The 14419-nt window shown below is 39.9% G+C and overlaps 1 protein-coding gene across 1 annotated transcript in view; it reads right to left on the bottom strand.

The window, feature by feature from the left end:
* pclob (piccolo presynaptic cytomatrix protein b) overlaps positions 1-13826 on the bottom strand; it is a 112497-nt gene extending 98671 nt beyond the window's left edge. Inside the window, exon 1 of the mRNA XM_067420143.1 lies at positions 13687-13826. The gene's annotated coding sequence lies outside the window, so the exon portion shown is untranslated. The remainder of the gene's footprint in view (positions 1-13686) is intronic.
* Positions 13827-14419: the final 593 nt, after the last annotated feature.

Raw genomic sequence — 14419 nt, 5'->3', positions numbered from 1 at the left:
GTGATCGAGAGAATCATTCCGGTTGCCGCTTTCAAAACAATCCCTCCCTTATGTGAACTGAAGTGACAGGAGAGCTGAAGCTCATTAAATATGCAAGTCTTATCCAATCCTAGCCGTGGGCGTTTACTTCCAAGTCTCCAGTGCGTCACACCCATCAAAACCCAGCATTCTGGAAAGAGCCTCAAAACCAGTCTAGAAAATAGCCTATTATTTATTAGTTATGATTTAACTTAGATTATGTTTTTAAATGTAAAAATTTTAAATGTAAAAACCACATGAATGTCATTAGTTGACATCAGACAACAGTATATATATATGTTTTATATATATATGTTTTATATATATATATATATATATATATATATATATTTTTTTTTTTTTTTTTTTTTTTTTTAAAGCCAGTTCATGACACCTTTAAGAAAGAATAACATATCTTTGAATTTCAGTTTATTTTATCTAAATATAATTATTATATTATTATATTATTAACTTTATAACTTTTAAACTTTTAATCTTTCAAAACAAGGTTTTATCGGGTCAACATACAAAGATGGATGGATGGATGGATGATGGAACAATGGATGGATGGAGGGACAATAGAATGATAGATGGATGCATGGCTTGACAATAGAATGATGGATGGAAGGACAATAGAAGGATAGATGGCTTGATGATAGAATGAGGGATGGATAGATGGATGAATGATAGAATGATATATGGATGATGGATGGGCAATAGAACAATAGATGCATGGATGGGTGATAGAAAAATAGATGGAATGACGATAGAATGGTAGATGAATGAACAATAGAATGATGGATGGATGGATGGATGGATGGATGGATGGATGGATGATAGAATGATGGATGGATGGATGGATGGATGGATGGATGGATGGATGGATGGATGGATAGATGATGGATGGATGATAGAATGATGGATGGATAGATGATGGATGGATGGACGATAGAACGATAGATTGATGGATGGATGGATTTCAGAACTACCTGCCTTTTAACTTCCAAAAATGTGTTGGCTTTATCTCAAAGCTCAAAAGAAGCAAAGAACCGCATCTAATGAAGTGTTAATCTGTTCTTTAATTAATAATGAGGATTTTCCATGACATGACCTCAGCATTAAATGTGAGCTGAATTTTTTAAAACGTTAAATGTAAAAAGGCCTGTGAAGAAAAACCAACTGCCTTCAATGTTTGCAGATCATAAGTGGCCACTTATCACTTATCACAGACAGACGGACGGACAGACAGACAGATAGAGGATGGTTGGATGGATGGATTTTCCTATTTTTGCCTGAATTATTACAATATGGTTTTCTACATTGCCATGAGGTTAGTGGTTTGTGTTGAATAAAGTTGAATAGTGGTTTGTGTTGCTAAATTAAATAAAAATGTTCTGAATGAGGTAGGTGGTGAGAGCCAGGAATCGTCTACACACATATGCATTGCTAAATTAATTTGGCTTTAATGCAGTAAGGTTAACGTAAACAGGGCAGACAAAATTCTGCCATTGAAACGCACAGATCAAGACAGCCAGGAGTCACATTTCCCCAGAGCCTGTTCCTGCGAGTGAGCGTGTGTAAGACGAGGACGTGAGCGAGTCGTGCATGTCTTCAATCCCCCATGCTCCACTCTCCCACTCGGCCTGCGCGTCATGTGATGGGGGAGGGTGCGTGTGTGTGGTGCCGCTGATTATGTGTTGCGTCATGCGTGGGGAAGTGTAAACACTAGGAAGCTGGAAACATTTTTTCCTCTCCCACCATTTATCTGTGTGTGGGTGGGTGTGTGTCTGTGTGGGTACACACAGGCAGATCGGGCTGAATAATCCTCTAGACATTGTTACAGCACTATTCTCACCCATCTGAATGCTCAGATGTCACCATTTCATAGCTCAGAAAACTGAAAGGGTTTTTCATTTGTGTCATAAAAATATCAAAATCAAATACAGTATCAACTTTGTCTCTGATATGTATATGAAAAAAATAGACACAAGTTAGATGTGTTAACACATTGAGAGTAAAAAGAAGAAATAATAATATTGAAGTTTATATTTAGATTCACTATTACAGCAAGTCTGAATACAGTTTGAGACATCGTGTACAGTAGTTATAAATCTCTAAAGACATTATGGAATTATATGTTAATACAATAGCGCTGAATAAAGACCATATGTTTATATTTGTAATGAACTCCAAAAAACACAAAAGTTTACCATTTCAATTACATATATACTGTATTACAGCTACAAGACGATGCACTACCGTTCAAGGTTGGTAAGATGTTTTTCAAATAAGTCTCTTACACTCATTTATTTATATTTCAGGATTCTTTGATTAAAGGTGCCCTTCAATGAGTTGAAACAATATGTTAAATTGTTCTCTGATACCTACATAGAGGGTGTGGGGCTTATTTAAGGGCAAAAAAAATGTCCAGATACAGTTCTACAGGTCAATTTACAACCATATAAATTGTCCCAAGGATGTAATGCTCTGTTTTTGCCTTATTTGGAAGAGTCATGAATATTAATGTTGAGCTCTGCTCTGATTGGCTTATTTCAGCAGTTCACGGCACACAGCAGTTCAGTTGTTCAGTGAAGTGGCTCATAAGTCCTGACCATAGACTGTAAAAAAATATGGACGTAGTGTCTGTGACATCACCCATAGGATTCCGTTAAGCCGCTCTGAAGCGTAAAATAGAAGAGACGAGCTGGCCATTGCCATTTTAGCAACGCATCATCGCGCGTCACTCCAGGATAACAGAAAATGGGCAAAGAGGCGGGATGTGGGCAGAGCTTATGTGACGCAATGACTATAGACGGCAGATAAATGGCTATCCACCTGTCACTCAAAGTAACCATGCCCTTAATTATGCAGAACTTTAAAGCTTTATATAACGTAAACGAATGAGTTATTAAAAAAATCACTCCCCTCCTCAACGCTCGAGTGTTTGTTTGTCCGGGTGTTGAGTTCAGTTAACGTGCAGTAAGTGCAGACCATTGTGAAAATAAGCTTCATTGTATACCAGCTTCACTGCGGAACTTTGTGAGATTGCGTTTATTGAATGAGTGACAGCTTTTAGTGATTATAAAGGGAGTACTCTTTACACGCTATGGGCAATATAATTATTATTTATTTTTTTAATAATAGGTCTAATATTCAGAATTTGAATAAAACTTTTGTTTTCCATTCGTGACAAGCAGCCACATACGCACTTCAATACACTGACCCATCCACATACAAGCGGGATTCACTCGAAAAATGTGATGACTGATCAGTTATAAATAATCATGTCGAAATCAGGCTCATAAAAATGTCAGGAAAACACAATTCCTGGCTGCATGTCATTATCCTTGGATCACTGAATCTGTGGTAGTTGTAAGGATCACTATATCGAGTCCAAAATTTTGTTTAAACTTATAATTGTTTGCTATACTCGTGTTTTCCTCTAATAGCTGCGGTCCCGCAGCAGCTCTTCTGCTACTCAGCCCCAGCTGAGGCACGTGTTCCGGCGGGAAATTAACATCAATGCATTCCCTCTATATGCGTCACATGACTATCATCGGGACTATCATCGGACTATCACAACGAACATGCGTCATCGGTTTCAATACCTAACACTACGACATGAAGGCAATGTTTTCAAATGTATCCGCTTTGGAGAGTGTTTTCAAAAAGCAATGTTTTCGTTGACTTAAAACGGCGTCAGAATATGGAAGGCCAACAAAAAAGGTGTGGACGGACATGGCCTTAACCGACAGAAACTTTCTCTGTAAAGTCAACAGTAATCGCCCAGCACCCACTGCACTCGCGTCATGTCCTTTGCAGCGCCATTGACGCCAAACTGACGGGAGATGCATGCTCCTGTGGAAAACAGTGACTGGATCAAGAACTTTCAGAGGACACAGCTTATATCTCCGACGCTGTACGTTTTTGTTTTGTTTTTTGTTACAGATGTCAATTATAGAATGAGGTTGCCCTCTGTGCTATGTACAGTGGCCCAAGAGTGCAGCCGTACTAAATTAAACAACACAACGGAATCACCACAACACAACGAAATCACCACAACACAACGAACTCACCGCAGCACGACGGAATCACCACAACACAACGAAATCACCACAACACAACGGAATCACCACAACACAACGAAATCACCACAACACAACGAACTCACCGCAGCACGACGGAATCACCACAACACAACGGAATCACCACAACACAACGAAATCACCACAACACAACGGAATCACCACAACACAACGAAATCACCACAACACAACGGAATCACCACAACACAACGAACTCACCGCAGCACGACGGAATCACCACAACACAACGGAATCACCACAACACAACGAAATCACCACAACACAACGGAATCACCACAACACAACGGAATCACCACAACACAACGGAATCACCGCAGCACAACAGAATCACCACAACACAACGAAATCACCGCAGCACGACGAAATCACCACAACACAACGAAATCACCACAGCACAACGGAATCACCAAAACACAACAGAATCACCACAACACAACGAAATCACCACAACACAACGAAATCACCGCAGCACGACGGAATCACCACAACACAACAAAATCACCACAGCACAACGAAATCACCACAACACAACGGAATCACCACAACACAACGAAATCACCACAACACAACGGAATCACCGCAGCACAACGGAATCACCACAACACAACGGAATCACCACAACACAACGAACTCACCGCAGCACGACGGAAACGAGCCACAACACAACGAACTCACCGCAGCACGACGGAATCACCACAACACAACGAAATCACCACAACACAACGGAATCACCGCAGCATGACGGAATCACCACAACACAACGAAATCACCACAGCACAACGGAATCACCAGAACACAACAGAATCACCACAACACAACGAAATCACCACAACACAACGAAATAACCACAACACAACGGAATCACCGCAGCACAACAGAATCACCACAACACAACGAAATCACCACAACACAACGAAATCACCGCAGCATGACGGAATCACCACAACACAACGAAATCACCACAGCACAACGGAATCACCAGAACACAACAGAATCACCACAACACAACGAAATCACCACAACACAACGAAATAACCACAGCACGACGGAATCACCACAAGACAACAAAATCACCACAGCACAACGGAATCACCACAACACAACGAAATCACCGCAGCACGACGGAATCACCACAACACAACGGAATCACCACAATACAACGAAATCACCACAGCACAACGGAATCACCACAACACAACAAAATCACCACAGCACAACGAAATCACCACAACACAACGAAATCACCACAGCACAACGAAATCACCACAACACAACCAAATCACCGCAGCACAACGAAATCACCACAACACAACGAAATCACCACAGCACAACGAAATCACCACAACACAACGAAATCACCACAGCACAACAGAATCACCACAACACAGCGAAATCACCGCAGCACGACGGAATCACCACAACACAACAAAATCGCCACAACACAACGGAATCACCACAGCACAACGGAATCACCACAACACAACGAAATCACCACAGCACAACGGAATCACCACAACACAACGAAATCACAGCAGCACAACGGAATCACCACAACACAACGAAATCGCCACAACACAACGAAATCACCACAGCACAACGGAATCACCACAACACAACGAAATCACAGCAGCACGACGGAATCACCATTACACAACGAAATCGCCACAACACAATGGAATCACCACAACACAACGAAATCACCACAACACAACCAAATCACCGCAGCACAACGAAATCACCACAACACAACGGAATCACCACAACACAACAAAATCACCGCAGCACAACGGAATCACCACAGCACAACGAAATCACCGCAGCACGATGGAATCACCACAACACAACTAAATCACCACAACACAACGAAATCACCACAACACAACGGAATCACCACAGCACAACGAAATCACCACAACACAACCAAATCACCGCAGCACAACGAAATCACCACAACACAACGGAATCACCACAACACAACGGAATCACCACAACACAACGGAATCACCACAATACAACGGAATCACCACAACACAACGAAATCACCACAACACAACGGAATCACCACAACACAACAAAATCACCGCAGCACGACGGAATCACCACAACACAACGAAATCCCCACAACACAACGAAATCACCACAACACAACGAAATCACCACAGCACAACGAAATCACCACAACACAACGGAATCACCACAATACAACGAAATCACCACAACACAATGAAATCACCACAACACAACGAAATCACCACAACACAACGAAATCACCACAGCACAACGGAATCACCACAACACAACGAAATCACCACAACACAACGAAATCACCACAACACCACAAAATCACCACAGCACAACGGAATCACCACAGCACAACGAAATCACCACAACACAACGGAATCACCACAACACATCGAAATCACCGCAGCACGACGGAATCACCACAACACAACAAAATCACCACAACACAACGAAATCACCACAACACAACGGAATCACCACAATACAACGAAATCACCACAGCACAACGGAATCACCACAACACAACGAAATCACCGCAGCACGACGGAATCACTACAACACAACGAAATCACCACAACACAACAAAATCACCGCAGCACGACGGAATCACCACAACACAACGAAATCACCGCAGCACGACGGAATCACCACAACACAACGAAATCACCACAACACAACGGAATCAACACAACACAACGGAAACGAACCACAACACAACGAAATCACCGCAGCATGACGGAATCACCACAACAAAACGAAATCACCGCAGCACGACGGAATCACCACAACACAACGAAATCACCACAACACAACGGAAACGAGCCACAACACAACGAAATCACCACAGCACGACGGAATCACCACAACACAACGAAATCGCCACAACACAACGGAATCGCCACAACACAACGAAATCACTGCAGCACGACGGAATCACCACAGCACAACGAAATCGCCACAACACAACGGAATCACCACAACACAACGGAAACGAGCCACAACACAACGAAATCACCGCAGCGTGACAGAATCACCACAACACAACGAAATCGCCACAACACAGCGGAATCGCCACAACACAACGAAATCACTGCAGCACGACAGAATCACCACAACACAACGAAATCACCGCAGTGCGACGGAATCACCACAACACAACGAAATCACCACAACACAACAGAATCACCACAACACAACGAAATCACCACAACACAACGGAATCACCACAACACAACGAAATCACCACAACACAACGGAATCACCACAACACAACGGAATCACCACAGCACGACGGAATCACCACAACATAACGAAATCACCACAATACAACGGAATCACCACAACACAACGGAATCACCACAACACAACGAAATCACCGCAGCGCAACGAAATCACCACAACACAACGAAATCACCACAACACAACAAAATCACCGCAGCGCGACGGAGTCACCACAACACAACGAAATCGCCACAACACAACGAAATCACCACAACACAACGAAATCACCACAGCACGACAAAATCACCACAACACAACGAAATTTACAGCAGAAAAAAAAAAAAACATGTTTACAGCCTGGTACATTTTGGGGTTTTGGTCTATATGGCTAATTTTGCCCTTTATGATAACTGTGAGGAGGTTGATTTTTTTTTTTTTTTTTTTTACTCATCCGTATTAAATTATATTAAGCCTTAAAGTTCTGCATAATTAAGAGATTGGCCACCTTGAGGGACAGCTGGATTGCCGTTTGTCTGCTGTCTGTTAGTCATCATGTCAACTCAGCTTAACCCACGTCCCACCTCTTTGCCCATTTTCTGTTATCCGGGTGTGACGTCACGGACACCAAGTCCATATTTTTTTACAGTCTATGATTTTTCTCACATGCTTGCAAAGAAAGGCTTACCAAAACAAAGTAACTGGGTTGTCCTTTTTCACATTTTCTGGGTAAACACAACAGCCTTTTATAAGGCACACCATATCAATATAAAAGAATAGCAGACAACTCTAATACACTACAACTATAACAATAATGTCACAGAGAAACAATATCCTTGGAATGAATCACTTTCAGAAAAGTGTGTTTTGTTTTTCATCTGATGAATGATAAAAACAATGACAACCAATCAGAATAAACAGAAAAACATCATCTGGTGATGTGTGGATGCTAACAAGTTATTGTTGTAATTATCTTTATTAGTTTATTAATATGTCTTTCAAAAATATAACGGGTGTCTCAATCAATCAATCAATCAATCAATCAATCAATCAATCGATCGACCGAACGAACAATCAATCAATCAATCAATCAATCAATCAATCAATCAATCAATCAATCAATCAATCAATCAATCAATCAATTTTATTTGTATAGCGCTTTTACAATGACTATTGTTTCAAAGCAGCTCCACAGTGTTAAACAGGATAATATTGCAACAAAATTTGATTTGGCTGTACAGTCGTTCTGGAGAAAAACAGTGATATTATCAGCTCATTTTAATTTATCATACGGCGACAATGTTGGCAGATCAGTATTATAGATTATATAATTAAATAAGACATAAATAATTAATTTTATTTGTATATTTAGTTGAATAACTTGGATCATAATTTTAGTGTCCCCAACTGAGCAAGCCAAGTCAAAGGCGACAGTGGCAAGGAACCAAAACTCCATTAGGGCATGATGGAGAAAAATAAACCTTGGGAGAACACTTTAAAATAACTTTAAGTATAGTTGCAGCCTACTTGTACTGGGCATTCTGGTTTCTGCTTCTTCACTGGCTACAGCCATGCCCTCATCTCATATATTCAACAACTACCTACTAATGCACTCACATTCAAGTAAAGTAGCCTGTTTGAAAAGCTTGGGTGAGTAAAGCCAAAATGCACAAGATATGTATTGGAATGAAGAGTGCATATGCTTCAAAACTGTAGAAAAGTAGAAAGTTACTAATATCTTTGATAATCAAATGAAGCGCAAAGAACCCAAAAAGATACTTAAGTAGGCTACAGTAACTTTTTGGCCTAGATTTACTGAAATGGTTTACACCACTGCATACACATACATACTAGGGATACCACACTTCTCAATATAATATTGAACCGTTCGGTACAGCATTCATGGTTTAATACGCGTTTGTGAATTGCAGTTTTTTCTGCAATTCGGTTTTGCATTTAATTAATTATTTATTTTTATGTCCGTTTTAAATATTTATCTCAGTTTATTTCAATAATATAAGAAAATATCCAATAATGTGCACTAAAGTAAGTGGGTGTTTAGCCACATTTTAAAGCCTTGCCAGTTAAATATTTAATTTGTTTTACAATCACTGAGCGCGCACACTAAAAGCCTGTCAAACACACGTGATTAATAAAAGTAGTCTTACTGCACTAATACTGTCAAATACACATAAGGTTAGCATATATAAACACAGTCGGTTATGTCTAAAGTGAAAGTAAAATCGTGTGCGTCTGTATATGAGATGCGAGCAGGTCTTTAATTGACAGCAGCGCAGCCTAGTGAACACAGTTCACCTCTAAAATTATGTTAATAAAACAACAAAAGACAGAGAAAATCATGCACTGCTTTTGAATAATAAAAAACCCATTAATACAGTAGATTGTAATCAATGTATACAGTATATTGAAGACTATGTAGTTTAAATTGTAGCCCTAAATTTACTCATTCAATTTCATACTTAAATACTGCTGTACATCTCTGAGCTGCCACTGTAAATCTTTATATATATATTTATTTATTATTTTATATTATACAATACACTAGGAATGTGTACAAGGTTTTTTTTTTAAGTAAAGTTTTAATTATTAGTTAGGTTTTTCAAGTCTTTTAAGTAAAATAAAGAAAGAGTATTGCAATAAAAACCTCTTTCTGTTCCTGTCGCCTAAGAATAGAATAGCAAAAAAATGAACCGAACCGAAAACCATGGTTAAAAACCAAGGTATGTATTGAACCATGGACTAACTGCATCCCTAATACGTACATATACAGTGTTTTCCAGATAATATTATATTTATTTTCTTTAGTAAAATGACAATATAAAAAGTCAATCATTTAGTTTAGGACAACATTAAAGATACAATATGTATTGGAATATGATATTGGAATTAAAATATCCAAAAACCACTAGAACAATTTTTTTATATACACTCACCTAAAGGATTAATAGGAACACCATACTAATACTGTGTTTGACCCCCTTTCACCTTCAGAATGGGGTTGATTCTATGTGGCATTGATGGTGCAACAAACTTGTGTGAGTAAAACGTCTTTTTTATATGAAATAGTATTAGTCCCGGGGCTGTACCAGACCAAAACGTATGTTCGTTGGCAGAAATTCTTTCTTGATCTGGGCGCGCACGTGTGTGAGCGCACGTGTGTGAGCGAGTGGTTCGCGTTTATATTGACCGATCGTGAGGGAGCGGGCCATGTAATACAATCTCTGGTGGGTGAGAAATAAAGCATTGTGTTTTTTTGATAAAGACAAGTTGCAGTTGCCGCTTTCAAAATAGTCTCTCCCTCATGTGAACTGAACTGACTAAATATGCAAATTTGATCCAATCCTAGCCGTGGGCATTTACATCTCCAGTGTGTCACATCCATCAAAACCAAGTGTTCAGAAGACAGCCTCAAAACCAGTGTAGAAAAGAGCCTATTACTTATTAGTTATGATGTTTATGAATGTAAAAACCACACAAACATAATTAGTTGACCTCAGACAACAGTATAAAAAAAGAAAGAAAAAAAGCCTTTTCATGACACCTTTAAATCCCCTTTCTTTCACATTCTGACATTCAGTTTGGAGTTCAGGAGATTGTCTTGACCAGGACCACACCCCTAAATGCATTGAAGCAACTCCCATGGGATTGGTTGATTAGGTAATTGCATTAAAGCCGCACTTGGCTACTTTTGCTCTCGGGGTCCCCCTACAGTTTGGAAAAAATAATGTCCTCAACTACTGTCGTAAGCTCTGTAATCCTACAACAGGGGATGCCATCGCGCGTGCATTTGTTGACATGACAACCCTGATAGCCCTGAACTAGTGATGTGTGGCTCGTCTCATAACCCGCGGACCCCGTATGTCTATTTAATGATCGCGGGTGAGCGGCGGGTTGTAAAAATATATACAGTGGTGCGGTGCGGGCCAAATAACTTCATAAAGGTGGCGCCGCGGGTCGGTGCAGCGCTAACAGTTCCCCTGAACACTGCAAGAGGAGTTCAGAGTTCTTCTGGCGTCGCGTGTGAAATGTCTTCATCCCAGGTAACGTTACAGTCAGTGGCATATGTTTCAGCATGTCATATGAATATAATTTCATGGGTTTTATTTTTTTAAAACGCCAAATAATCACGATGCTCACGTTTACAAGCCAGCGTCATTATATTAGTCTATTGGTTAGCGTTTTCCAGAATCTATATGATACTTCAGTTCAATGTTTGAGTGGTCGGTAATCACCGTAACAAGCAGGACAGCAATGGTCGGGCACGCCTCCTTCAGCTCACGCCAACGAGCAAACGCTGGTCACATGTTGATCCTCGTCCTGCCTTTAATCCCATCACTTTTTCGTTTCCTCTTATTGCTTTCCTCCAACAAAACCTTTTCTTTCTTATGTGTCTGTGCTGCTTCGGACATGACTATATTATCCGACGAACAAAGTTGGGCTCGCACGTCCGAAATTAAGGAAGTGTGTGTGTTGGTGGAAGTGACGTATATGCCGTAAAGCAGTCGAATTTTGTAGTTCTTTTTGTTCTCGGGTTACTACCCGAAACCCGAAGTTTAAAAGTATGATTAAAAACGATACAGACCCCATCAGGCTATGGCAGACGTGTCATTCAACCTATTGTAAGTCGATGTATCATCACAAGAGTCTTGAAAATATATTATGAAGGTTGAAAAGTTACCTAGTGCTGCTTTAATGGCATAATGTCTGCGGCATAATGAAAACTCAGCGAAATCACGGTTTCATCAAGCTACGCCTTTGTTTTGAAAAAGCGACCTCTAGCAGCGGAAAATGACATAATGTGGTTTAAAGTAAACATATATTTTTAGCATCACACTTAATATTTTTCTGACACACTATAATAGAGCTGCCCATATTTATTTATGTTGTGAGAAGATCATTAGGAGGATTCTTAAAAATCTGAAAATCCTGCTCTCACTCAATGTAAAGCTCAAAGCATACAATGTATTTCTCTTCGGGATAATGTATAGCTCTTCTGTTTGTTTGCGTATGCGTGTTTGTTTGATTGATGTCTGGGGATGTAGGAGCAAGTCTTTGCTCCTGTTTTCGGTAAGCTCTGCTGCTTCACTGGCCCTGACATGTTATTCTATTAAGCATACTTAAACCTTTTGGCATTTTTTTTCATATCCTGAAACAAACTTTCTCCCTTTCAGCCCCTTTAAGTGTCTCAGCTTCTCATGCGACAAACATAGTTATAGAAAAGGATGCAAACATGTGTTAACACTGCAAAAAATACAAAAACACGAGGACACAAGCAGATGGACAAGCTGACGTTGAATGCATTCACGCGTGCACTCATCGCACAAGGTCTCGCATATTTTGGCTTAGTCTCAGCAGTATTTTATTCATGTACACTCTCAGAAAAAAAAGGTACAGTGCTGTTACTGGGGGGGTACACTAAGGTACAAAAGTGAAAAGGTATATCTTTGTACCTTACTAACCCCTAAATGGTACATATTAATAACTTAAAAGGTACATATCAGTACTTTAAGAGTACATAGTACAACATAGTAGTACCTTTTCGGTTTTCTACCTTAGGGTACCGCCCCAGTGACAACATTGTACCTTTTTTTCTGCCAGTTTAATATGAGTGTATTTTAAGCACACATGCTGGTATTATTAATTGGATGTGTTATCCACATTCACACAAATGGGGACTTTCCATAGACATAATGATTTTTATGCTGTACAAACTGTATATTCTCTCCCCTAACCCTAAACCTACCCATCAGAGAAAACATTCTGCATTTTCAAAACAAAAACAAAAACATCTTTTAGTCTGATTTAAAAGCCTCATGGGGACCAAAAATGTACTCACACAGACAAGGATTTCTGATATTGCCATCTTTCGTTTTGTCTTAATAATGCAGGGTTTATCTAGACCACACACACAAACAAAGGCAAACATGCACACAAATCTCTCTGCATGTGGAGTACAGCAAAGGGTCAGGCTGTAATCAATACTGTAACTTGATCACACACTGTTCGCCAGTTTCATTAAATTTAAATATCTGCCTCAGAGAGGAATAAGATGGACTGGGTTGTCCAGCCAGAAAAAAAGATAGCTTGACAGCTAGTTCACACTAGTCAACAAACCCCCATCCTCCATAATGGCATCATTTCATATCTGCAAGCCAAGCATGATGTAAAGCTTACATGTATGAAAGAGTATGGTTACACTGTTGAAGATATACATAGGAGCCAATAACATGTCTAGCACATAAACTTTTCTATATTATTAAAATGAAAATAATAATGAAAATACATGATTGCTACCACTTACCTAATTTTAGCCCCAACAAATTAAGGTTGAAGACATACAAATAACCCAGGTCCAGTGTGTTTAATAGCGGTAGACTGTGTGAATTCCCTTAAAAAGCGGTTAAATCCACAGTACATCAGCGTCTCCCTTGTCATCCATGTTCACAGGCTGCCACTGCACTGCCGCCACTAACTCTGATTTTCCCCACCACTGACCACCATCAACTATCAGCCTAAAAATACTTTTAAAGAGACAGCATCTCTCACTCTATCCTCGAGCTCTTTGGACACCCTTCCAACTGATAGGGACTGCCCTAATCTCCTCCTGCTCATATGGACCAATCAGGAGCAGGCAGGAAATCAGTAGTGATGTGTAGTGAGAGAGCAGGAGAGAGAGAAATAGGCAGCTGTGGATAATAGATATAGAGAGAGCATAGACAACAATCAGCAGGAGATTATGTACTTAAGATCCTGCCTGGTATAGGAAGGTTTTGAGGATAAAGTGGGTGGGTTTTTGCCATTACTGGTTCAGCTTACTTTGCAGAAAGCACTATAAACTGCAGCTATGTCATTATATAATACAGTTTTATATTATATTATTACATACTTGTACTATATTTATATTACTGGGCTGTTTAATGGTTGGTCTTGATTGGTTGGACATGCATTTTTGTTTGTTTTATAAAGCATAAAGTAACAGAACAGTGAACAAAATTCTAAGTCTAATTTTAGCAGAGGTGGAAAGTAACTTAGTA

This window comes from Pseudorasbora parva, chromosome 16, assembly GCF_024679245.1.
Source record: "Pseudorasbora parva isolate DD20220531a chromosome 16, ASM2467924v1, whole genome shotgun sequence".
Classification (NCBI taxonomy): Eukaryota; Metazoa; Chordata; class Actinopteri; order Cypriniformes; family Gobionidae; genus Pseudorasbora; species Pseudorasbora parva.
The sequence above is the reverse complement of the archived record's forward strand: the minus strand, read 5'-3'. Positions and strand labels throughout refer to the sequence as shown.